The 26,409-nt window shown below is 38.7% G+C and overlaps 1 protein-coding gene across 3 annotated transcripts in view; it reads right to left on the bottom strand.

Moving 5' to 3' along the window:
• PLPPR1 (phospholipid phosphatase related 1) overlaps positions 1–26,409 on the bottom strand; it is a 262,742-nt gene that overhangs the window by 170,554 nt on the left and 65,779 nt on the right. For 2 of the 3 annotated variants that reach the window (XM_067040120.1, XM_067040121.1), the window contains exon 2: positions 8,122–8,262. The exons of the other annotated variant lie outside the window; for it this stretch is intronic. The gene's annotated coding sequence lies outside the window, so the exon portion shown is untranslated. The remainder of the gene's footprint in view (positions 1–8,121; positions 8,263–26,409) is intronic. 3 annotated transcript variants of the gene reach the window in all.

Below are 26,409 nucleotides of genomic sequence, written 5' to 3'. Positions count from 1 at the left end.
CACATACAATTATGCCAGAATGAATTTACAAAGGACTTTTAATAGGTATTGTTTTTAAAATACCATTAAGCCCAGGTTATATCATTTGTTTATCATTAGTACACACACAGCTGGCCTTATCCAGAATGAGAAGGAGAATAGGGACCATTACACGTATATTTATTCCTGAAATTATTTCTGATTATCAGTATAAATATTGTCACAAGAAATTCGTGATGTGTGAACTGTTTCTCTACATTTTGCATATGAATAAACTGAGGATCACAGAAGTTTAATAACCTATCCACGGCTTCACATATAAATAGTAAGTGGCTGAGCTCACATTTAAAGTCAGACTGTGTAAACCAAAACCCACACTCTTTCAAGTACCTCTCCATGCTGTTCAGTTGATCAATTCCTACTTTGCCCCTGATACACATTTTCTGTATTATCCTATTCTCCACTTAGGACATCTGCACACACTTACACATATGCTGGTAATTCAGCTTAGCACAAATGATGCAGGATTAAGTGGATAGGTACCTAGAAGTGATTTTGTATTATATATATTGCCAAGCATAATCTGCTCTCTCTTTGTCAGTTGCTTTCTTCTTAGTAATTGGTTAGGCATCAGCAAGAATTAAATCAAGCTGAGAAAGCTCTCAATAAATGTGTGCCAGTCTTGTAAAAAAAAAAAAAAAGGTTCCTAACAATATATAATAAATAGTAGCTACCATTTATGAAGGGCCAGGCCTTTTATCTAATTTAATTTTTATAACATTCTTCTGAGGTTGGTCTATTATTTGTTCCATTTTCTAGAAGAGGAAGAAAATGAGGTCTAAGGACACTGAGTAGCTTGCCCAGGGTGATACGGCTGGTAAGAGGCACATGTTGGCTCACACCAGCTCTGTCTGACCTAAATGCCCTGATCTGCTTCATGTCATCTTGCATGCTGGTCTCAAAGAGGAAGCTTCCTGCCGTGGAAACACAGCAGCGAGATACTGAAGGGAAAATGATACATGTAGGATAATTTCGGTAATTTCAGTACTTTTTTAGCTTCCTGAGGCATAACTGACAATAAACCAGGCATATTTAGAATGTAAATTTGATGACTTTTGACATATGTATATATCTATTAAACCATCACCATAATCAAGATAATGAGTATATTCATCACACCCAAAAGTTTCCTCATTGCCTTTATAATCTCCGCACCGTGCTCTCCCACCCCCAGGCAACCACATCATATGTTGTCATTATACATTACTTTGCACTTCCTAGAATTTTATATAAATGGAATCATACAGTATGTACTCTTTTTTTGGTGAGGCTTTTTGCATTCAGTATAATTATTTTCAAATTTAGCCATGTTGTATATATCAATAGTTTGTTCCTTTTTATTTCTAAGTAGTACTCCATTGTGCGGCTATACCACAATTTGCTTTTCCATCCCATTTTTCATCTAATGAACATACGTTTTGGTTGTTTCCAGTTTGGGGCTATTGCAAATAAAGCTGCTATGAGTATTTTTGTACAAATTTTTGTGTGGATGTATGCTTTCATTCCTCTTGAATAAATAATTAGGAATGGAATGGTTAGGTCATATGGTAGATGTATGTTTAACTTTAAAAAAAAAACCTCCCACACTCTTTTCTCAAGTGGTTGTACTACCTTATATTCTCACCAGTAGTGAATGAGAGTTACAATTGCTCCATACCTTTGCCAACATTTGGTATAGTCAGTCTTCTATATTTTCAACAAGGAATTATTGGGTCCCTAGAGTGTTTTCTGCACTGTGCAAGAGGGCATGGGGGGTTAAGGAATTAGAGAACTAGTGACTCTATCTCATAGAGCTCAAAGTCTACCTGGGGAGACAATGAAGTAGTTAGAGCACAATTAGTATAATTGCATATCTATCTATCTATCTGGCTATCTATCTAGCTATCTAATAAGAAGGATTAATATGATAGGATAGGATATCTAAATATGATTAAAAGTAGTCAAACGGGAACATAAAATAAGAGCATAACATTATTACGTATAGTTGGTCAGGTGTTGCTTCTGGTAAAAGATAACTTTTGTATCAACCTTGAGAGAACCACAGGACTTATATTGTTAGAGGAAAAAGATGGTGTTTCAGGATCCTCTATTGACAGGCTAACATGGGTCACTTATTTAACTTCTCTGTTCCTCATAACAGGGGCTTATCATGTGGAAGACCCAAATTAAACCACACGACAAAGGACTACGAAATCATTTCCTTCCAAAGTTCTCATCAAAGGAGTGCGTCAATTCTGCAGGTGACACGGGCTCAGGCAAAGAAATGAATAACTACCTATATACTTTGAGAGATAGCACTGATTAACTTGAGCACGTCAACAGAAAAAAATGCCACCCTCCCGTCACATTAAACTTGTGCTGTACTGCGTGCCAAAAACTATCCAGTCACTGCTTTGAAGGGAGTGTGGGTTTTCCATGGAAACTGAATTTGGCACTCAGTAAACCGTCTACCACAGACTGACTCAAATAATATAAAGATTTGGCAGGAGTAAATAAGATCATCATTACATCTCAAAGGAAAAATGAGTTCTTCACTTAAAGAAAAAGCATTCATTCTTTTAAGGAAACAACTTCTCAGAATTTAAACAAAAGGCTATAATGGTAGGTTGGGATGGATCATGATTCTAGTGGGGATTTTCTTCCTTGGAATTTCTCTACAACTGGATGTTTTGGTGGTTGTACCATGTGAGCTGCAGACCTCTTGGTTCTTCAATAATAGAGGTCCCAGGTTTTCCTTTAATGTATCTCCAGACATAGCACCCAGGTTCTCAAAGAAACTTCTCACTATCCCAAAGTACCTATTCTTTTCTAGATCCCCTGAACTACTCTTTCTAGGAATTCTGTCAACCTTAATCTCCACCCACATCCCAGCCCAATATCCCCTACATTGCCTGATGTGATTTAATTCTTCCTCCTCTCCCTCCCTAAGTGATTCTCTTGAAATGATCCTCCAACGACCTACTTGCTCTCACTCCACTCATACCCCACCCCGCCCCTCACATGCACCAGCCATCACCAGGCACATTACATTTATGGTACCCACATTTGCCCTTACTAGTGGGACCAGACCCAAGCTGTCTGATTTCAAAACGTGGAGGCCTCACTGTGAAGATGTTCTGTTTCTTAGTGTCTCAAAAGCCTTGTGATGGACTTAAAGGTAGAGCTATTCAACATTTCTAATTTGGGGGACTTTCCAATTTATGATGTTTGGTCTCAATTTTAGAGTCTGAACCCCTAATTTAGGGATTTAGAAATATATAGATACATTGATTTGGCTTACAGGGAACCATCCACAACAGAGTCTTGGAGGAGCTTCAGGAACACCAGTTATTTTGCATAAGCCCAGGTGAACCTACTGTATTGAAACTAAATTCAGGTCTAAGGGAAAGAATGCTATTATAAGGCCCTTTACCATTGCACTTAAGATAAAGCCATTTATATTCAATGTTACTTTGCAATTGTGGAAAAGGTTATAGAAGAATTCTGACCTAACTTCTACAGACACACCTGAAAGCCAGCAGTATCTGAGAGTAACCAGGTGCTGACTAGGTACTAGAAGGAATACGGTTTAGGGGTTGGCAGCGATGGAAGTAGTATACAAAAGGCAACAACTCCAATCAGAGTTTACCCTGGGTCTGTTTTCAGAAAGGCTATTTTTTCATAGGGATACCAACTGTCTCAAATATATTTAATTAAGTAGAGCTATTGACTCTTATTAACTACAGAAATTATTAAACAACATTGAACAGTAAAAAATATGACTCTACAAATAACTTCTAGAATATACATCTTTGAAACTGATTGTGTTTTGTTTAGTTTTTAATTGAATATCTACTTTAAAGCTGGCAGGGATTCTTATTTCAACTTTTTTTTCCCTAGTCTATTAAGGAAAAAAAAAAAAGCTGGACGTAGTTTCTATCTCTGTAAGATGAGAATCATCACAAAGTTGTAAGATAAAAAGCTCTTAAAGCAGTGCTGGGCACATAGCAAGTGCAATTAAGTGTTTGCTAGTAGTATTATGAAAACCAACAGTTGTCGACAATGGCAGTGTTTGTACAACAATGGGAAGATGAACAAGTTTTTAAATGCCTGGAAAGGGTATATATCTTTATGATGTATGACAGTGTTCCTATAGTAAGATTAGCTTTCAGTGACAGATCAGGGAAGACTGCCAGATAAGATTCCTTGTTATGGTTCAGATGCTACCTCTGAAAAATCCCTCTCTGCACATTCAAAGAGAATTGCAAGAGCAAACCTGGAAAACAAATGAATACAAAGCAAGTTCAATGTCTGTTTTTATATGAAGGAAATAGATACCAAAAGGCTGACTGTTTGGATGGCTCCAGCCTTCCAGAGCACTGGGAAATGCTCCAGCCATGTTCCTGGGGGTGACTCTGGTCTTAGTTCTGCAAACCACGAATTAATGGACTCAGTGACCGTACTGTCATGGTCACATCTGTGATCAGCCCTCAAGCAGCTATCTGAGTGCCTGTCCTATATCTGAAAAAGAGATGAACTCAGCCGGTATAACAGCAAGGGGAAAAGCTGCTACCTTCTGTAAGAATTCACTGTTCTCACCTGCCCACACTCACAATTCTCACAGCATAACCAGTTATAATGCCTTGTCAATGTAAGGCATTCAATCATTTTTCACTTCCTTGAGCACCACATCCACTGCACTTGCTGACATGAAATGTGAGAACAAGCCGACTGTATACATGTTGTGAGGTGAATGTAGAATGAAGCTGAGCTATGTTTACCCTGCAGTCACTTATAAAAAATTACAAACTGCTCCTTGATCATACATTACTGTTGTAAATGTTGTTACTTGTGACTAAAATGCATGGTATACTCAGAAGGACAGAGCCTTGGCAAGCGTAGCTTTCAGTTCTTTATTAAAGGTGGCCTGGTGTATTGAAAAGACAGACTTTCAGACAGACCTGGCTCCAGATTTAGGCTCTGCTATGATGTGAACTTGATCAAGTGACTTAAACCCTCTGAGTCTCAGTTTCCTTACCTGTGGAATGAAAAGAATAAAAAGAAAAGTGCTTGACACAGTATATAGTAACTCAACGAATGCAAATTTATTATTCGTCTGCTAAAAAGAAGCCAGATACTGTTTCTAAGATGCACTGCACTATTCCACTGGCTAAGACTCAGGCATCAATAGGAACTTGTAAGATACCCATTCTAGAAGGCCATGATCATTATGTGTCCTGAAGGCTATAAACAATCTAAGCATGAGAGAGAACTGGTGTTAACAAGTGGCCTTCCACCCTCTGCCTAAAACACCAGTGACGTGTTCATCCCCTTGTGAATCAGCTTCATTTGTCTTTGGGAGATTCAACTGTTAGAAGATGCTTATTTAAATTGAGCCCATATTTGTTTCTCTGCAATCATCACCCACCGATGGATTTTAATTCTGTCTTCTAAGCCACCAAGAATCATCCAGTAACTCCAATGCCAGGGATGTGATTGTGGTGATGAAAGGGAAGAGCCACTAAATCCTGGAACTAAGAGAGCAGGAAGGGCCTCACAGGGTCATATTCTTTCCCAAGATACAGAGATTCTGCAGCCAAGAGAGATTGGTGGCTGAGCTAACTGATTCTCAAACCTTTCCTTTGGTGGAGACCCTACACATATTTATTTAAAGAGGGAAGAATATGACCTTAACTATTTCCTTTGTCCAGCTTAAAAAACAGAATGGTCCTAGGATAAAATAAGGGGATGGTACTTCGCATAGAATAGGCACTCACCCAACCATTCATTCAGTAGCACCTGTTGCTAACTGAATAGCACGTGTTAACTGACTATGTAAAGAAGAGCATGAGTAAGTCACTTAGAAAGATACCAGGCAATGAAGTTCTAGCCAGTGAGGATATTTATGATGCTTCTTTGAGGAACAATAAATTTAGATGATAAAAACACAAGGACATGGATATGATACATTGGCCAATGAACTTAGAAAAAAAAGTAAATGGAACATTCAAACATAATCTCTTCTAAATAAGTCACAAAGCCTACAGTCAGTAATTCTAACCATCAAAACTAACAAAAGGAATTCACAGTTGGTTCCATTGGCTGTTAGGTGGGTAGGGTAAAAGAAAAAAGGAAAAGAGGAATGTCGAGAGTGAGTACACCTCATTCCGTATCTCTTTTCTCACACTTTGGGGATGATTATTTTTATTCTTGTGTGTGTAAAGACACTTTTTCTCCTGGGAAGCCATAGTAGGAGGAGGCTGGAACACTACTTTAGGTGTGAAAATGTGGGTAAATCAGCCACCAGAAAGAACCCAGAGATCTTGCCTAGCCAGTAAGCAGAAACTCAGTAAAGAACAGGCTAAAAGAAGGAAAGAACATCTCCTAAATTCTGCTAGTCATGGCAGTAAACTGAGGTAGACTGCCCCTAGTGAGGCTGTAGAGAGGCCAAGGAAAACCCAGGTTTTTCCTTCAGTGTAGGACCAGCCTCCTCAGCCAGCTAAAGAACAAACACACGAGACAGAAATGAGTGGTTTAGGTGGGAGGGATGTGGAAAAGAGTATGGAGAGGGAATTTTTCCAGAGCCACTGCATTCTCCAAGGAAGTAAAGGGCCTAGAGGTCATTTGTGGTTCTCTTTGAGGTCCTCTGGAAAATGTGTCTCATTCAGCTCACCGAGGACTCTGGTGGTCTGCAGAACACCAAGGGATTGTACGATGGTGCTGGCTGTGCCTTTCTCCACGTGCTCGGCCAAGGTTTTTAGTTTCCCATTGGTAGTCCCCAGCCTAGCTCAAGGCTTTCAAGGGGCAGCTCCTCGTTTCTCTACAGCCCAACCTTGCTCGCAAGGTCCTACTGACTCTCCCTCTTGGTTGCTTATGAGCCCTTCCCTGTCACCTGTGCATCTCAGTTCCCTGGCCCAGAGACATCTGGTGGTTCAGTGGACTCTAGAGGGAAGTTCCCTTGAGAAGCTTGACCTGGCTCTGTTGCCCGCTGCTGCCCTCCACCTGCCACACTTGGTGGCCAGGCTTTGCGCCTCACCTCCGGGCAGTACAATGTGAAGTGGTTTTACTGCAAGCACCTCCCAGGAGACCAGGAGGGCTGCCCCACTGCCAAAGCAGCACACCACCAAGGACCCCATAACACTGGGGAAAGCACCACTCTGAAGTCCCCATCTATGGCCATCCTTCAAAGAAGAGGTACCAGTCTTTCACCTATTAAACACATGTTGAGGGCTGTGTGCCGAGCACATGGTAAGACTGGGAAGACATGAAAAAGAGAAAAAGGACTCTCAGGAAGCTTCCAGGGCTGCAGGCCCAATTCCAGCTTGCCCATTCCCAGGGGCCCAATTCTACTGCAGGAGGGTGGTAACTTACTACCTGAGCCCCAAGCCCAAGCCCTTCAGGAGTTTCTGGTAACAGACTTCTCATGGGATGTCATCCAAATCTGTACTTTATCTTTGTGTCCTTGTCCCTTTTTATTGTTGAAGGGATCAAAGTCTAAGACACAGGTCTTCCTTCAAGGAATTTCACAATTGGGAGGAAGACAGTCATGGAAAAAAATAACTATAACATAAATCATGATGTGGCAAGAGCCAAGCTGCGTGGGAGTGAGGGGGAAGGGGCAGTTAGGACTGTGGGTATAAGAAGACTGTGGCCTTCCTAAAACAGAAATCTCATCACGCCACTTGCTTGTTTAAAAAGCAAGAGAGGGCTTCCCTGGTGGCGCAGTGGTTGAGAGTCTGCCTGCCGATGCAGGGGACACGGGTTCGTGCCCCGGTCCGGGAGGATCCCACGTGCTGCGGAGCGGCTGGGCCCGTGAGCCATGGCCGCAGAGCCTGCGCGTCCGGAGCCTGTGCTCGGCAACGGGAGAGGCCACAACAGTGAGAGGCCCACGTACCACAAAAAAAAAAATAAAATAAAATAAAAAAATAAAAAGCAAGAGAAAATAAGAAAGGAATTTCATGACTCTCCATTGTCCATAGGCTCAGACTGAACCCCCCTTGGAATGTCTACAGTAGGCTTCATAATCTTCCCCCTACGTGCCCTAGAGCCTCTCTCATCACTCTCTAACATCTTCAGCCGCTCCAGCTGAAGTCGCATCTTTACCTCAAACCGCTTGAAGCTGGAATCCAGAGAGAGTGCCAGGCATCCCCTTGCAGTTCATGGGACAAGTCCTGGATCCTCTGTGCTTCACTCCTCCTCAACTTCACTTCGTCTCACGTTCCATTCAGCTCTCTCTTTTTGACCCTGTTTCCCAGAAAGCAAATTTAGTCTCTAACATGTGAGTCCAGACACATTCACTCTTGGACAGTTATGTGCTTTGTCTCCCTCGTATCAGCCCCACTAAACCCAGATGCCCCAGAACCCCAGCGAGCAGCACCTCTGTCCTGTCTGTCAGGTGGCATTTAAGATTCTTGACCATTACTGCCCAGGGCAGGTCATGCTTGCTTCTATTGGCTTCTTGCCCATGCATGTCCTAGGATGTAGTAATGAATCAAAACTGATAAAGCTCCACTGTCTTAGGTAATTTCTCTGGACTCAGCCTCTAACTTCTCCTCTGAACACTTGATCTTATCTGTTATTTTCCTCCACTGGCTCCCCTCTGGATTGTTCCTTTATGCTTTCCCCCTTGAAACCACTGCTGATATAAAATTTGTCTCTGTTGATGGCATCTGACAAAACAGCCCTTGGGCAGGAAATCCCCAATATCCTGGAGCCCTACTTATTTAAGAAGAGGGAATCAGATATAACAAAAGTAATGATGAGAATACTGGTAGGATTAGGTGATGTCTACTGAGTGCTCACCTGTGCCAGGCGCCATACGAGGTATGTCATTTCATCCTCACAACTAAATTTTGAAGGAGATGTTCTTATTACCTCCACTTAAAGAGAAGGAAACTGAGACTTCGGAGATTAAATAACCTCCCTAAGGTTTTGACACATGTGATTTCAGAGCCTGCACTCTTAACCACATGGTTTTTTCCTGGTTCCCCGCCTTACAGATAGTAAGCGCTCCATAAATATAAAATCTAATAAACATAAAGCTGTTTATTAGATTGTCTAGATGATATTGGCATTTGGCCACAGAGCCACATTGAGATTTGTGGTCATTCCTAGAGAATCTTCAAAGTTTTGTGTTTCTACAGAAGCTTCCTTTTCATTTTCTGGAAAACTGGGAGGACTTGAGTAAATTCCAAGAGCCACTGCTAAGTAGCGAGAATGATGCAAAACTCAGCAAAAAGTGATTGTCCTTAATGAGGTGACTTACTATGACTATTGCTATTATTAGCTCTCCTAGCTAAACCTGAGGGAATTCTATGAGTACAAAGAAAGCAAGAAATCCCTCTCATTAAGATGGGATGCAGCTAAGTGTACATTCAAGTTGTATGATAAAAAAATATAATGCACACATGCCGTATGGAATATATGCATATCTTACCATCACGTTTTATGTAATGGTTGTTTAAAAGGCTATTATGCAATATAGTTTTTTATGTCTCTCACGTCTATGATTTTTTTTAAGCTCTATTCTTTGCCCTCTCTTATATTCCCTAAGGGAGGGAAAGACACATCCTTCAATCTCAACTGGCAATTTGTATTTTTAAAAGTGAACTTCTGAAAGTACGATGACACCATGTCTGTTTTGTTCATCATAGTAGCCCCAAGTGTTTTTCCCCTGGTAAGCACTTATAAATAATTGCATAATTGAAATCGGTCACCGTTCATTCCCACAACTACCACAGCTGCCCTCGTAGGCTAAATTTATGCAGGTGGCTGATCCTCTATGTGAATCAGCCTTGGAGCACAGATATATGCAAATGTTTAGGCTGCCTCTTTTCCCATATGCTCCTGAAGCTCCCTTTGGAAAGAAGAAAAATACCTTCTAGGAGTGAGCTGGGCGCTTTGTCTCACTGGGGCTCTGTTGGGAGAACGGAATGAGGTCTCCTAAATGAATGTCCTTCCCGTTCTGCGGGGATTGGACAGAACGTGATGAGGCAGCAGAATCAAACACAGGCTGGCCCCAGAGTGTGATGCTGAAATTACCTGGAGAGTCATCTCCAGCAGCTGCAAGACTCAGACTATTCTAAGAAATATAATGAACTACAAGAGGTAGCAAAATAAAAAGGAGACCTCTCCTCCACCTCTGAAAAGCACTACGTTAATTAATAAATGGTCCTTAGCTCTCCCCTCTACAGAAGCATGTTCAGCAACATCCACCTACTCTGCTTTTCAATGAGTGCAGGAAAAACAGTAACGTCCCGTTGATCTTTCAGGTCTTCACTACATCAGGACCAGCCCTGATTAAGCACTTTGTACCAGAGAGAGAAACATGTGTCATTGTTAAGAGCATCTGTTACAGAACCAGATTAAGTTCAAATCCCTGTTCCATTGCTGCTTGCCTCCACATGGACCTTTCTTATCCTGTTCTGTGTCCCGAAGGGCTGATCTATGCAGATCACATCACTGGCTCCCTTGCCTTCCTGCTTCCCAGCAGGAAGCACTAGCAGGAGATAAGGGAGAAAGAAGAGTGTGGTATGGTTTCCTCCACTCCTGCCTCCCTCTCTGCTACATTCCTCACCTATGTCTCAGTCTTTTACAGATGACCCTTTCCACACAGCCCTATCTATTTCCTGGATCTTTAAGTTTAAGGGCTCCTTCAATCAGGCAAATCCAAGTGTACTGTCTCTCTCTTGCTGGGATCCTGGCTGATATACCCTTTGCTAGTATGTGTTGATAGTTTGGGCAACTTACTCGACCTCTCTGGGTCTCAGGCAGCCATTTATGTTGGGGAGGATGGTAGGACCTCGGTCACACAGGTGACAGACAGAGGGCTCCAGATGACTGTGACATGGTGTAACTGGGCAAGGGTCCTATAAATTAGAAATTCAGGAAAGACCTCTCTGAAGGAGGTTACACTGAAGCAGAAACTTGAAGAAATAGGAGTCAGCCAAGTTGTGGACAGTGTATAGGAAGTATGGGGGCAAACAGGATTCCAGGTAGAGGCAACAGCACGTGGAGAGGCCCTGAGTAGGGAAAAAGCTTGAAATGTTGGAAGAACCACAGGCAGGTGAATTTGCTGGAGCACAGCACGCAACAGGGCAGTGGAGAGAAAGATGGGGCTTGAGGGGAAAGTGAGAGCCGGATCTCGTAGGACTTTGCAGGCCTGGTAAAGACTGGACTTTTTTTTCCCATGGGCAATGAGAAGCCATTGCTAGACGCTCAACCCTTGCTCTTGATGCTGCTGTTTGCTTTGCTGATTTTGTCAACAGTACTGATTTCAGGCTCCTGTCCACTTTTCAGGACACGTCCATGACGCCTTACTTGATCTCCTGTGTTGCCACCCAAACTGCCCCTATTGTCTGTCAACTTAGCCCCTCCCCTGCTGCCCCCCATCCCCTGCCCCAGCTGCGGTACCTCCCACCTTCTATTAAGAGGCCTGCCTCCAGGCCCCAGGCCTTCCTCTCCCTGCAGCCCGTGCAGCTCACCCGTACTGCTGGGCAGACACCATGCCACAATTCTGCCATGGATCTAAAAGAGCCACAGGGGCTCAAGTTTCTGTAGAAATATGTAAATTATTTTTCTAAAGTTTCTTGTGGAAAAAAAAATTGCATTTGTCTATCAACAGTGCAGAGGTTTGCTTGATTTTTTTGTTTTATCTTTTCATGTGAAAAAGCTTCAGTGTCAGCATAAAACAGCCTGATTTTTGCTCCTTTCTTACCACTGCATTCCCCCCAAGCATATGGAATACTGGCATATTTAAGTAGCTGTAAAAAATTCCCATTAAGAATGCAAACTGAGATTCCATGGGTACATCTGAACTCTGATTTGTAAAGATCTTGGGATGATACATTTTCTAGTTCACCTTATAGGAAAGCGAATGATCCATTTCTTGCAGGAAAATTAAAAACATAATAGTCCTATATCCTTTATGTATATAACTTTCTTGTTGCTTCTCTAAAACAAACATAACTTACAGAGTATGAAGGCAAAAATGTACAAAAATACTGACCTGGTTTCTCTACATTTTGTTTGGGTTTGGTTTGGTTTAGCATAGTTTTGATTTGAATAAATCAGCACCAATACTGAGGGTTCTCACTGGAGGCTACTACGACATCTCCAGGGTAAGAGGCATTAAAATGTTTAAGGATTCAGCGAAAGAATAAAATTCTTATCTCTCGCACTTCCAATTATCATTCTAGCACCTCCTAAACTTGACTGTCTATATCTAAAAGAACAAAGCAGTCAAAGTGGAGGTTCCAGGCTTATACAATTGCCCCCCCAAACAGGAATTATCTCTAGGGATCTGTCAGCTCCCAAAAGAAGTAAAAAACTGGAGGAAACGATCCATCTTTCAAGCCCCAAACCATGTTCATTGCAAACAGGCAACTATTGGAGGCAGACATCTGAATGGTGAGGTCAGTTTACTGCCTCATCCCATGAGAATTGACATGGACTTGTTTCTGCCGGGTTTCTCTCAACACGAAACAGAAGCCAACAAACAAGCAAGCGCCACCGCCTGGCATTTGACAGTGTGAGGCTGAAGATCTAACTTGCTTAGATGTTCTGTGAATAGACAGCTGCCAGCAGCACTTCCTATCTCATTTTGGAAGAAAGAAAGTGCGCTCTCAGCATTCCTCACTCCCACATTTCCCCCAGTGTGATGCGCCATACAGAAACTGTCAAGCTCAGTGCTGCACTGCTTGGGGTAACCAAGTAACAATACAGGGCTCCTGTGTGCCGGGGGAGACAATGATTAAATGCAGGAACAGATAGTTCCTGTACTAAAGCACTCAAATTACTGCTAACAACATTGTTGGTATTTGAAGCTGTTCATCTGAGATATTTTTAGATGAGAATAATAGCCAAACTCCTAAGTTCCAAAATTGCATCCTATGGGAATGTGAACCCTATATTAAATGGTAAAGACTGCATAAATAGGCAATCTCAGCTAAATGTTATTTGGGAAAGTGGGCTTGTATTTCCACCTGTACTCACTTTTAAATTCTATGTGTGAAATACCTGTTGCCTGTATGTGTAAATATAAATAAAGCCATATATGCATATGCTTCATAATATAATATAGAAATGACAGTATCTGAAAAGTTATCCTTACCACCTTGAATGCCTTTGTGGTATAAGTGACAAACTAGGTGTTAAGCTAATAAGCAGGTAGGGTGTTCAAACAGGACTGTAAAACTGCATTGTCTTTGAGTATGATTATCAATTTACTTAGTGGAAAGTAATGGTAAGTGGAGAATATTGGATTTCAATTGATATGAAACATGTAGCTCACACTTCATATTTCTGTGCAAAAACTAGCTCTGAAGGCACATATCATTCTCAGAGAACTGACAGGATGGCCACCAGAGATTCTGAAATAGAAATGATCTTCTTATCACAGAATATTGAGTGATAGAGTATGTACATGTGGGCAGAGAAATGCCAAATTATTCTCTGAGCTTAAATTTGTTTAAATAAAGCACCTTATGAAGTTGGGAGGGAAGAGCTAAGGTTGAAGCAAAGTTGTATGTATTTTAAAAGATTATTTGAGAGAATAAATTCTATTCATTTCTTCTACTACAAAGACTTTCTAATATTTAGGTGCCCTTCTAAATGTATCTTTATCAGTGGTGGGTTGGGTTGGCAGATGCCTTAAAATGATACAGTTCAGTTCAGCCAAGCAGAGAGCAGCTCATGTATTGGCAATGCTCTGTGGTCAGGGAGACTCAGAAAGTCATAATGTACAGTTTTTATAACTGTGTGATTAAGGTTTTACCACCTAGTATCTGAATTTTCACAAAGTAAATGACACTGCTTCATAGTTTTTCTATCTAACCAAGAAAAATGAAATCTATTTATAAAATGCCAGAGTATCATCAACAGAATATTGACAAACCATATCAAATCTCATTGCTCATTTAATATAGCTTAGGTACACAAATACAGGTACAACAGGAAAATACTGTCCCCCAAATATTTCACTACACAGGCTCCAACATACTTTTATGGAAGGAACTGACTGCTGAATAGACAGGTCTTATGAATGCATCACTTATAGGGGAATTCCACTGCATGTAAGCCAAGCAGTAAGTAGCATTACTAAACTAGGAAAATAGTTGGGTTATGAAAATATGAAATCTCATGTTCTAACAATGCTAAGAGGAGATTAATTTACTCTTAGCAGGAATATCTAAATGTCTTAGCCTTTATTTTTATTTTTAAAAAATGACCTGGGTTGTGTTTTTTTTTAAGCACTCTGGAAATACAGATTTAAAAAAAAAAAAAAAAGAAAAGAAAAATCACTCATTATTCTACCACTAGTCATGTTTTGATACATCTCATCCCAGACACCTGAGTAATACTTCACATACTTTAAGGGGCTCCATCTAACAATATAGTATAAATATTCTCTCACAATATCATTTTTAATAACACACTATAATTCATATAACCCATTTTCTGTGACTGGTCACTTATATTGCTTCTAATCCTTTACTTATTAACAATGCCGAAAGACCATCTTAGGACCAGGGCTCTGCATACATACATAATTATTTTTATAAGATTAATTCCGTAAATTTGTATTGCTGGATCAAAAAAGATAAGAATTTTAAGGCTTTTTATTAAAATGTTTTTAATTATAGAAGTAACACTTGAACATAATCTATCAAAAAGCAAAAGTCTCTTTTACCTTCTTTCCTAACCCCAACCTACGGTCCACCCTTCAGATGTAACTACTGCAAACAATTTCTTATTTATTCTCCCAGAAATTTTATATTCATACACAGAGATATATGCAATTTATACATATACCCTGCACCATTACACAAATGGAAGCATGCTATATCTTAGCAAGATATCTTGGAGATCAGTGCCTATATCTCTACCTCAGTCCTTTTAATGATTTCATTAGATTTGGTTGCCTGAACATATCAGAGCTTACTAAAAAAATGGTCCCCATTGATTCATATTTCCATCATTTAATTTTTGCTATTGCAAACAATGATATACCATCCTTGTACGTGTATTTTGCAAACTTAACACAGATGTTTCGGTATAGAGGGAATTTGTTAAGTAAATGGATATATGCCTTTTAATTTTTCTAGACATCATCATATTGCCTTTTCTAAATGGTTATTTTTATTTACATTTCTTAGCAACACTATTATGCAATCTTTTAATCCTTGCTACCCTGAAAGCTAAGACCCTGCATTATTTATGTTGTATTTTCATTTGTATTTCTTTAATTATGAGTGAGATCAATCACTTATTCAATTTGGACCTCAAATTCTAAATTCCAAGTGAATCATCATATGGATTCTGAAAACTGGGGAAAATCTTGCCTCTGCCGTTCTTCAACTAACTGATTCACTAGCTAAAAAACTGTATTGTGATTTATATCCTTTACTTCACATTCATATTCTCCTGCTTTTATATATGATAACTTAAAACAATAACAAAAGCTATTGTGTCTTGGCACTGTTAACAATGGCCAAACTGTTTACATGTTTGGGATACTTTGCTGGGAGAATCATTTAACACAAAGTCTTCCCACTTTTCTCACCCCAAAGCAGAGTCACTCAGCTCCACATAATGGCCATATGCGTGTGCCAAGATTTCAAAGTAACTTTGAAAGTGCTGTCATGAATAAATCACCATATATATTATACATGGCTAGTTAATTATGATTAAAACTCATTAAAATATAGAGTAGTACTCCAATTCTCAAAACCACACTTAAAAAATAAGAATTACTCAAAAATGTTCACAGTGATTATGCGTGGGTAGTAGGATTGCAGATTACTAACCTACTCTTAATGTTTCTGTGAAATGCTAAAACATCAACACCAAGTGTTCTGGGTAGGAACCTCCTACCTATACCCCTTGAAGAACATACTAGAAGGATTTCTAAAAATTCATAATAACCATTGATTCAATGAGTATATCTGAATACTTTCTGTGAAGCTATGATTGTGTTCCAGACCAGAAGTACATATGGCAGCGCCATAGATACATATCTGTAAGAGAAATGATTAGCAATGTCAAAAGAGAGATGAGAAAAAATGCTGATTTAAATGCAACAACTACACCCTTGAGGAAGTCTAGGTCTCCATTTCTTAACTGCAAAATGATGGCATTAAGCTAAAGTAGATGAAAGTTTCTCCCCCTTTTTTTTTGTCTCAGCATCCCATTATACTCTTAAAAATTATTAAGGACATAAAAGAGCTTTTGTTTTGTGGGTTACTTCAATCAATTTTACTATGTTGGTAATTAAAACTGAGAAAATTTTAAACTATTTATTAATTCAAGGGTAACATTAATAAACCCAATGCAGGTTAACATAAAAACATATTATTGAAAAATAAATAGATTTTCCAAAACAGAAAACAATTATAAGAGCAGCTCTCCTACATTGCTGCAAATCTTCTTTATGTTTAGTAAGTGGGAGACAGCTGGATTCTCTTGTCTATGTCTACATTCCATCTGTTGTGATAACACATGCCACATAGCCTCTGGGAAACTCACTTTACACTAGTGAGAGCGAAGATGCAGGTAGCATCTTGGTATTATTACGAAAATAATTTTTACCTTGTGGACCCCTTGCAAAGGTCTTGTGGATCCATGAATTATATTTTGAGGATCTCTGAATGAGAAGATTTCTAAGGTCTCATTCAGTTCTGACATGTTATGACTGTATGATTCTCCCCATTTAAAAAATGCCAGAATGAAAAATATAGAAAAAAACTGCAGCAAACTAAGATCTAACAGGAAAAACATACCAAAAACAGGAAATATTTCTAAGCTTTGGTCTTCTGGAATTTGCTCTCTCCCAAAATTCAACTGACCTTCCTGAAAAGGAAGGTTACACATATATTACAAATCTCCAATTTAATGGCCAATTAAGATTTGATTTTATTCTACATGTTTTTGTGGGTGGGGTAAGGTGTATAAAAGGTACAAAAAATGTTACTTAGCCATAATAACTGAACCAGAGGCAGGAATTCTGCGTGTGTGTGTGTGTGTGTGTGTGTATGTGTGTGTGTGTACATAAAAGTATACGAACTTTCAGATTTTATTTACAGGGCACAATTTAGTCATTTCATAAACAGATGAGATCTCTCTAAATAGAAAACAATCCTAGTGATCAGGCATTTCCTCTACAGGTAGAATTTCTATAATAAAGGAATTCTGGTGTCCAGTGGGGTTTTTAGACATATATTACATTGAATATACCAGCCTTAGGTTGAAATGAATACATTAAATACATTTTTAATCATCACCTATGTTAAAAGTAATAGTAAAGCCCTATAAAGCTGACTGGATCACCCGATTGCAGACATTAAGAAGCACATACATTTAATGTAACTGTGATCAATAATAAATAGTTTTTCTTCATTCCTTACATGAATTTACATCAGAGAATGGTCTGTTTGCACAGTTGAATGAATGCATTAACCCTTATAAAAGGAGTAGATTCTGGCAAAATACTCCATAAAAAGCTTTCTGAGATGGCATGGCAGGAGCAGAGGTGAGTAGGAAGTGTGTTTATAATCATTTTCCCAACTGTATTTGAAATAAAATTTAAAGCTTCAAAAAGGCATTTTAAAAACTCAGGGTTTTGGGGTTTTTTTTTTTTTTTTGGAGTATAGTTGCTTTACAATATTGTGTTAGTTTATACTGTACAGCAAAGTGAATCATCTATATGTATACATATATCCCCTTTTTTGGATTTCCTTCCCATTTAGGTCACCACAGAGCACTGAGTAGAGTTCCCTGCACTATACAGTAGGTTCTCAGTAGATAACTAATGAAAACTCAGGGTTTTAAGGATACATTCTGGTTTCTCAAACCAAAATGGTGCCTTGCAAAATAAACAAGTCTTTAATATAGAGTTCATTGCTAGTCTCTACTCCTTAATAGGAAAAGCTGATTACTTAATTTATATAATTCACGTATGATATTCAGTTTACTCATCAGTAAAATGGGGATAAAATGAATAGTGCCCACCAATCGCAACAGGATTATTTGAAGGGCAAATAAAACAATGCATATAAACAGCTTTTAGCAGATTTCCTAGCCCAAACTAAGCTCTCAGTAAATGAGAGCTTCAATGAGGATGGTTCTGTTTCTCTTTTTAAAATGCTACTTGGAAATACAGACCCACAGATACATGGAAATCTGAGCCTGCACTGAAAATCTATAGAAAAGAATGGCTTTTCCATAAAACAGGCATTTGGACTAGTTATCCATAGGAAAAATTAAATTAAATTTGTCCCATCTCATATCATACACCATAATTAATTCCAAGTAGATTTAAGACTTAAATGCAAAAGGCAAAATTCTATAGCTTTTAGAGGACAATACAGGAGAATATTTTATGAGCCAAGGCAGTGTATGTTTTCTTAAATATGACACAAATGGGTTGACAATTAAAAGAAATAGTTAAATTTGATCACACGGGGGGGAAAAAAAACTTCTTCCAACATAAAATTTTTTTTTAAATGCGCTGAAACTCAAACCACAAGTTGAGAGAAGATATTTGCCACACATATAACTAACAATTCATTAGTGCCCCCAAAATATAAAGAATACCAACAAATCAATAAGAAAAAGACAATCAAGTAGAAAAATAGGCAGAAGATGTGACTAGGTACTTCAGAGTAGGGAATCCAAATAGTGGATAAATGTATTAAATAATAATTACCCTCTTTGTAATCAGGAAAATATAAATTGAAACCATAATACAGTACCATTTATAACCACCAGATTAGCAAATATTTCAAAGCTGAACAATATCAAGTGTTGGCTAGGATATGTAGGAATTAGAAAATACACATGCTCCTAGTGGTATTTCAATTTATTTTACCCATTGAAGAAAACAATTAGACATAACCTAGTAAAACTAAAGATGTGAATTATTTATAACTCAAAAATTTCCCTTAAATTCTTGCACTTTCACACAAGGACACAAGTAAAAGAATGTTCATAGGACTATTGTGTGTAATAACAACAACAAAAAAGAAAAAGTCATGAAATACTTAATAGCATTGAAGATGAGTGAATTTTGGCCATACAGAGCAATATGAAATATAATTAAATTACAGGAATATTACGGTAAGAAGAAATAAAATCCAAGATATGTACAATATAATTTCATTAATGTCAAGTTAAAAAATAGGCAAAATTAACTTATTGGACTTCACTGACATTATTAACTGTTTTCTAAAGAGAAGGACAAACAGTAGTGTAGAACCTGGCAGCATCCTAATATTATCACTGATGATGTCCAGAGCAGCTACAAGATGTTTATCTGTTTATCTGTTTAGGCCTTCACAGTTTCTGTACTGTCCCTTAACAGTTTATAAAGCACCTTCACATTAAGTTTCCCTTAATATTGTAACCTTCACAACATAACCTCTTTTCATAGGAGTAAAAAGGGGCTCAGAAAGGTTACATGAATTCCTCACGTTCACACAGACATCTGAAGAGCAGAGTATGACTTTAGCCCACAGCCTTTTCTTCTAACTCTAAAGTCACTCTTCCACGCTGCCTGAAAGTTAGTTTGACCAGAGGATTCTGCAATCCACAAACAGGAGATGAAGCACATACACCAGAACGCAACTGTAGCCCCAGTTCATTCTCAACACCACGGGCTCTGGAGACTAGTGAGTTCTAGTCTGAGCTACATAAATGGATCTAATCTAAAGTGGATAGAACTGAAGGCTGCACTACGATCCAGAGACGCCTTAGGAAGAAACTTCAGACCAAAGCAGGCTGGGAACATTTGCGGTAAGCAAGAGGGTTAGGAGAGCAGTATTCCCAGGGGAATGTTTATTCTCTTTCCATAGGTTAAAAAAGCAAAAATGCAAATCGTTACAACAATTTATCCCTCCGGCCGGCAGGCAAATGCCCAATTGCTCTCTGGGATGTTTTGAGCCTGCCCTCCAGTTTTTAGGACCTCTTGGAGATAGGAAGGATCTTGGGACTTCCAAAGTAAATAATATGTGTAGCTTAATTATTTAGAGTTAATTTATGGCATGGGGTGGTATTTTTAAAATGTTCAGGTGAACTGCACTGCACTGAATTGGCTTTTATTTTCCCTAAACAAAAATCTACTTTGTCGGTATCATCTTGTTCCATAGGGTGACCAAATTTCCCAGTGTGTCTGGGAAGTTCTGGTCTATGCCTGATATCCTGGCATAATTATAAATGGTGCCTGCCTTCAGGAACAAAGAGTCCCAAGTTGGACAATAAATTATCGAACCACACTACTTATCCAAGACTGTCATTTATGCATGTGTTTATTTCATTCAACAAGCATCTATCAAACACCTACTCTGTGCCAGATTCTATGGTATAGGTCAGGAATACAAAATGGAATAAGCCTTTGGAAGATGTTTACAATCTAAGCCAACCTATGGTTCATGGATGGATCAACTGGTTGATTTAATCATCCATTCATTGATGCAATAAGTCTCCCTCAACAAATATTTATTATCTCCATCTAAAACCTGGAAATACAATGGTATACAGATAAAAGTGGTTCCTACCCTCATCAAGTTTATAAGCTTATAGTCTATGGAAAAGATAGAATAACTAGAAATGTGATAAGTGGGAAAGAGTGGTATTCTATAAACAGCATTAAAGAGGTTATAGCAGAATTCTCTTTGGGAGAAATAATGCTCTCTTATTTGGAAATATTCTTTTAGGGGCTTCTAGCCTGGTTTTAAAGGAAGAAGTTTAAAAAAGAGGAGCTAATCTTCTCTTCAGTGTACCAATGTATGTGGGTTCGTGGATTTATTCTATTAATATATTTAACAAATAGTTTTAGAGCATCAGTTTATGGGTATAAAGTGGTGAAGAATGTAGAAAAAAATCTTTGCCCTTAAGTACCTTACAGTCTTGTGTAAGGGTTTGTTGGAACTATCCAGTTCATTAATATCTAAAGGGTCTACGGATTTATTCTTTCATTCATCCATTTGTTCTGTTTACTCAACAAGATGGCCATATATCAGGTAAAGTATCCAATAAGAAATTTGAGGAAAAGTTGTGTCTGATACCCAACTATTAATTTTTCCTTTTTTGTCCCTTCTTAAATTACCTCAAGCTATCCTCAGGTCCTTATTAAGCGTGTCAACCATTCTCCAAAGCTGGTTCTGGAGCTGCATGCAGCTGGACTCACAGGTGACATATGACAACAAAAACTCAGAAGCATTTACAGCAAACACTCAGATGTTTTCAGAAGGGGACTAGATTTCCTTTATGAAGTATTTAGTATTAAGATACTAAATAAAAGAGTGATCTCATAGGTCTGGAAAATCTAAGAACGCTCAAATTATATTTCGATGGGGTAAATATATAATGTTACATAAGTAATCACTAGAACATTAGCCCAGTCTAAATGCACACACATTTTGCTTGAGAGAGTTCCTAACACTGATAAGTCCTCAAAGGGGTTCATGACTGCCACTATCATCCCTTACCACACAAGAAAAGTCAAGAACCACCAGTAAAGAATGAAAGAAACATAAACTAATTATAATACAAAGCAATAAGTATTATAATAAAGGAATGCACAAAGTGGCTGCAGCAAGCTAAGCAAAACACAAGCAGCAATGAGTAAAAGAATGTGTATTTCTTAAGGTTTAATTTACTTGCATATGCTTTTTTGTAAACACAAGTACTGTGCAGTGGCTCAAAGAGTGGGTTTGGGAATCAGGCAGACCTGTGTTCAAATCCTACTCCACCACTATCTAGCTATGTGACTTTGGGTGAATAACTTTGCATCACTAACCTCAGTTCTCTCAACTACCGAATGGGGGAAATAATTGTCCTAATTGTGGGCTCTAACAGTATCCAAGGAGTCTTAAGAATGGGGTCCTCCATAGAGAATGGACTTGAGGACACAGGGGCGGAGGAAGGGTAAGCTGGGACAAAGTGAGAGAGTGGCATGGACATGTATACACCATCAAATGTAAAACAGATAGCTAGTGGGAAGCAGCCGCATAGCACAGGGAGATCATAGCACAGGGAGATCAGCTTGGTGCTTTGTGACCACCTAGAGGGGTGGGATAGGGAGGGTGGGAGGGAAACACAAGAGGGAGGGTATATGGGGATATATGTATACATATAGCTGATTCACTTTGTTATACAGCAGAAACTAACACAACATTGTAAAGCAATTATACTCCAATAAAGATTTAAAAAAAAAAAAAAAGAGTGGGGTCCTAACTATGAGGATTAAATGATAAAGAACTTGGAAAAGCACCGGGATTCAAAATGCTCAATAAATGTGAACTATGATCAAAACTAAACAGACACACACACACACACACAGAGAACAAAGAGCAAATTATCTCTGACAAACTGTCTTTAAGTCTATCCCATATATTATCAGACTATAGTTCCTTAAAATTTCCTAAATGCTAGCATATAAAAATGTGTGTTCCAAAATACATTTATATAATAATTACAGTGTTTTCAGGGTTTGAGAGCAATGAGGTTGTATTTCAAGCAGGTAAGCTGGGCAAAGTGTGAGGAATTAGGGTGGAGGACTTATACAGAGGCAAGCAACTCAAATAATACCTTGAAATGAAATTCTAGGTTTTTTTACAAATAAAAATAAAATGAGCAGAAGGTAAAACCCAACTCTTACTCCTTTCCTGGGTGCAGCCTTTAATTCACTTGGTCTCTTTAGCCTCCCTTTTCATGGAGGTGAGGATGGTTTTGCATTGCAAAATAGACACTGTCACCACAAATGTGAGATCTCATCTTCTCAATTTCCCTGCGCCACAGGCACTGAGTCAGACTTCTTTATCTTTCCTCCTTGCTGGGTACTAAATTTAGTCGGGGATCCGTGTTAATAACCCACTTTTTGTCCATCTCACATTTTTCTAGATAATGTACATATGAAAAAATGCCAACCATGCGACTCTCATAAAGGAAGTAATGAGACGCTCTGACCAGGTGTGATAAAAGGAAGAGGAATACAACACAATACTAGCAAACAGAATCCAACAGCACATTAAAAGGATCAGACAACATGATCAAGTGGGGCTTGTTCCAGGAATGCAAGGATTCTTCAATATATGCAAATCAATCAATGTGATATACCGTATTAACAAACTGAAGGAGAAAAACCATATGATCATCTCAATAGATGCAGAAAAACCTTTCAACAAAATTCACCACTGATTTATGATAAAAAAACCTCCAGAAAGTAGGCATAGGGGGACTTACCTCAACATAATAAAGACCACATATGATAAAGCCACAGCTAACATCGTTCTTAATGGTGAAAAACTGAAACCATTTCCTCTAAAATCAGGAACAAGACAAGGATGACCATTCTCACCACTATTATTCAACATAGTTTTGGAAGTTTTAGCCACAGCAATCAGAGAAGAAAAAGAAACAAAAGGAATCCAAATTGGAAAAGAAGAAGTAAAGCTGTCACTGTTTGCAGATGGCATGATACTATATAGAGAGAATCCTAAAGATGCTACCAGAAAACTACTAGATCTAGTCAATGAATTTGGTAAAGTAGTAGGATACAAAATTAATGCACAGAAATCTCTTGTATGACTATACACTAAGGATGAAAAATCTGAAAGAGAAATTAAGGAAACACTCCCATTTACCATTGCAATAAAAAGAATAAAACACCTAGTAATAAACCTACCTAAGGAGAAAAAAGACCTGTATTCAGAAAACTATAAGACACTGATGAAAGAAATTAAAGATGATACAAACAGATGGAGGGATGTACCATGTTCTTGGAGTGGAAGAATCAACATTGTGAAAATGACTACACTACCCAAAGCAATCTACAGATTGAATGCAATCCCTATCAAAATACCAATGGCATTTTTCACAGAAGTAGAACAAAAAATTTCACAATTTGTATGGAAACACAAAAAACTCCAAATAGCCAAAGCAACCTTGAGAAAGAAAAATGGAGCTGGAGGAATAAGGCTCCTGGACTTCAGACTGTACTACAAAGCTACAGTAATCAAGACTATATGGTACTGGCACAAAAACAGAAATATAGATCAAAGGAACAGGATAGAAAGCCCAGAGATAAACCCACACACATATGGTTACCTTATCTTTGATAAAGGAGACAAGAATATACAATGGAGAAAAGACAGCCTCTTCAATAAGTGATGATGGGAAAACTGGACAGCTACATGGAAAAGAATGAAATTAGAACACTTCCTAACACCATACAATAAAATAAATTCAAAATGGATTAAAGACCTAAATGTAAGACTGGACACTATAAAACTCTTAGAGGAAAACATAGGAAAAACACTCTTTGACATAAATCACAAAAAAGATCCTTTTTGACCCACCTCCTACAGACATGGAAATAAAAACAAATAAATGGGACCTAATGAAACTTAGAAGCTTTTGCACAGCAAAGAAAACCATAAACAAGATGAGAAGACAACCCTCAGAATGGGAGAAAACATTTGCAAATGAAGCAACTGACAAAGGATTAATCTTCAAAATTTACAAGCAGCTCATGCAGCTCAGTATCAACAAAACAAACAACCCAATCCAAAAATGGGCAGAAGACCTAAATAGACATTTCTTCAAAGAAGATATACAGATTGCCAACAAACACATGAAAGAATGCTCAACATCACTAATTATTAGAGAAATGCAAGTCAAAACTACAATGAGGTATCACCTCACACGGGTCAGAATGGCCATCATCAAAAAATCTACAAACAATAAATGCTAGAGAGGGTGTGGAGAAAAGGGAACCCTCTTGCACTGTTGGTGGGGATGTAAATTGATACAGCCACTATGGAGAACAGTATGGAGGTTCCTTAAAAAACTAAAAATAGAACTACCAGATGACCCAGCAATTCCACTACTGGGCATATACCCTGAGAAAACCATAATTCAAAGGGTCATGTACCACAATGTTCATTGCAGCACTATTTACAATAGCCAGGACATGGAAGCAAACTAGAAGTCCATCGACAGATGAACGGATAAAGCAGATGTGGCACATATACACAATGGAATATTACTCAGCCATAAAAAGAAACGAAATTGAGTTATTTGTGGTGAGGTGGATGGACTTAGAGTCTGTCATACAGAGTGAGGTAAGTCAGAAGGAGAAAAACAAAAACACATATATATGGAATCTAATTTTAAAAAATGGTTCTGATGAACCTAGGGGCAGGACAGGAGTAAAGACGCAGATGTAGAGAATGGTCTCAAGGACACGGCGAGGGGGAAGTGTAAGCTGGGACGAGGTGAGAGAGTGGCATGGACGTATATACACTACCAAATGTAAAACAGATAGCTAGTGGGAAGCAGCTGCGTAGTACAGGGAGATCAGCTTGATGCTTTGTGACCACCTAGAGGGGTGGAATAGGGAGGGTGGGAGGGAGACACAAGAGGGAGGGCATATGGGGATATATGTACACATATAGCTGATTCACTTTGTTATACAGCAGAAACTAACACAACAATGTAAAGCAATTATACTCCAATAAAGATGTTAAAAAAAAAAAAGGAAGAGGAATAATCAGCCACCACATTTTCCCCAAGTCCATGACTCCTTCTTATTTTACTGCTATATTTTGAGAAACAAATAATCACCTGTCCCAGTGAATGCATCGAGGAAACAATTTATTACAGGTCATTAGTGGAAGATGTTCTTTGGATTCTGTGCAGCACAGGATCCTCAGATGTCTCACGGGGAGAGGAGGAGGGGCACTGTCTGGTGAGCCATATTTTTTTTTAGTGTATTTGCATTTTATGTCAGTTTTATTTCCATCGGAATTATTTTTTCTTGACTGTGTAATATATATCAGAAATCAAAAACCAAATCCTTCTTCCTAGTCGATATTTAGGTCATAAATGTCTACTGAGTTACTCACCCCAGGATCACAGACAAAAAGAGAAACAAGCACAAAGAGTGTTGGGCTGGAAAAGACTTCAGGGATGATCTAATTTAACTTCCTCCATCATCATGAATTCGTGGCTTTTGTTGCTGCTGTTGATGGGTTTGTTTGAACACTTACTCTGTACCAGGCACTGTGCTAAGCAGTTTATGTGGCTTGTCTCTTTAAATACTCACACAAAAACAACCCACTACTGTTTGACTTATTTTATAGAAAATTGAGGCTTAAAGGGATTAAGTAATTTACCCAAGGTCAAAGAACTAGGAAATGAATGCTTTCAGAATTTTAACCCAGGACTGAGCAACTCCAGAACTCGCCCTTGTTAACAAGAGTTCCAAGGACAGTCTTTAAACTCTCGTTCACGGGCAAAACAGAAACTACCAAGCTCTTGTTCTCTCACAGTCAAGATTGCCTTACCATTTTTCATATTTTAAAACTGAGGCCCAGCGACTCAAATTAATGAACC

This window comes from Kogia breviceps, chromosome 8 (assembly GCF_026419965.1).
Source record: "Kogia breviceps isolate mKogBre1 chromosome 8, mKogBre1 haplotype 1, whole genome shotgun sequence".
In the NCBI taxonomy this organism is placed as follows: domain Eukaryota; kingdom Metazoa; phylum Chordata; class Mammalia; order Artiodactyla; family Physeteridae; genus Kogia; species Kogia breviceps.
This window is presented reverse-complemented; position numbering and strand designations above follow the sequence as displayed.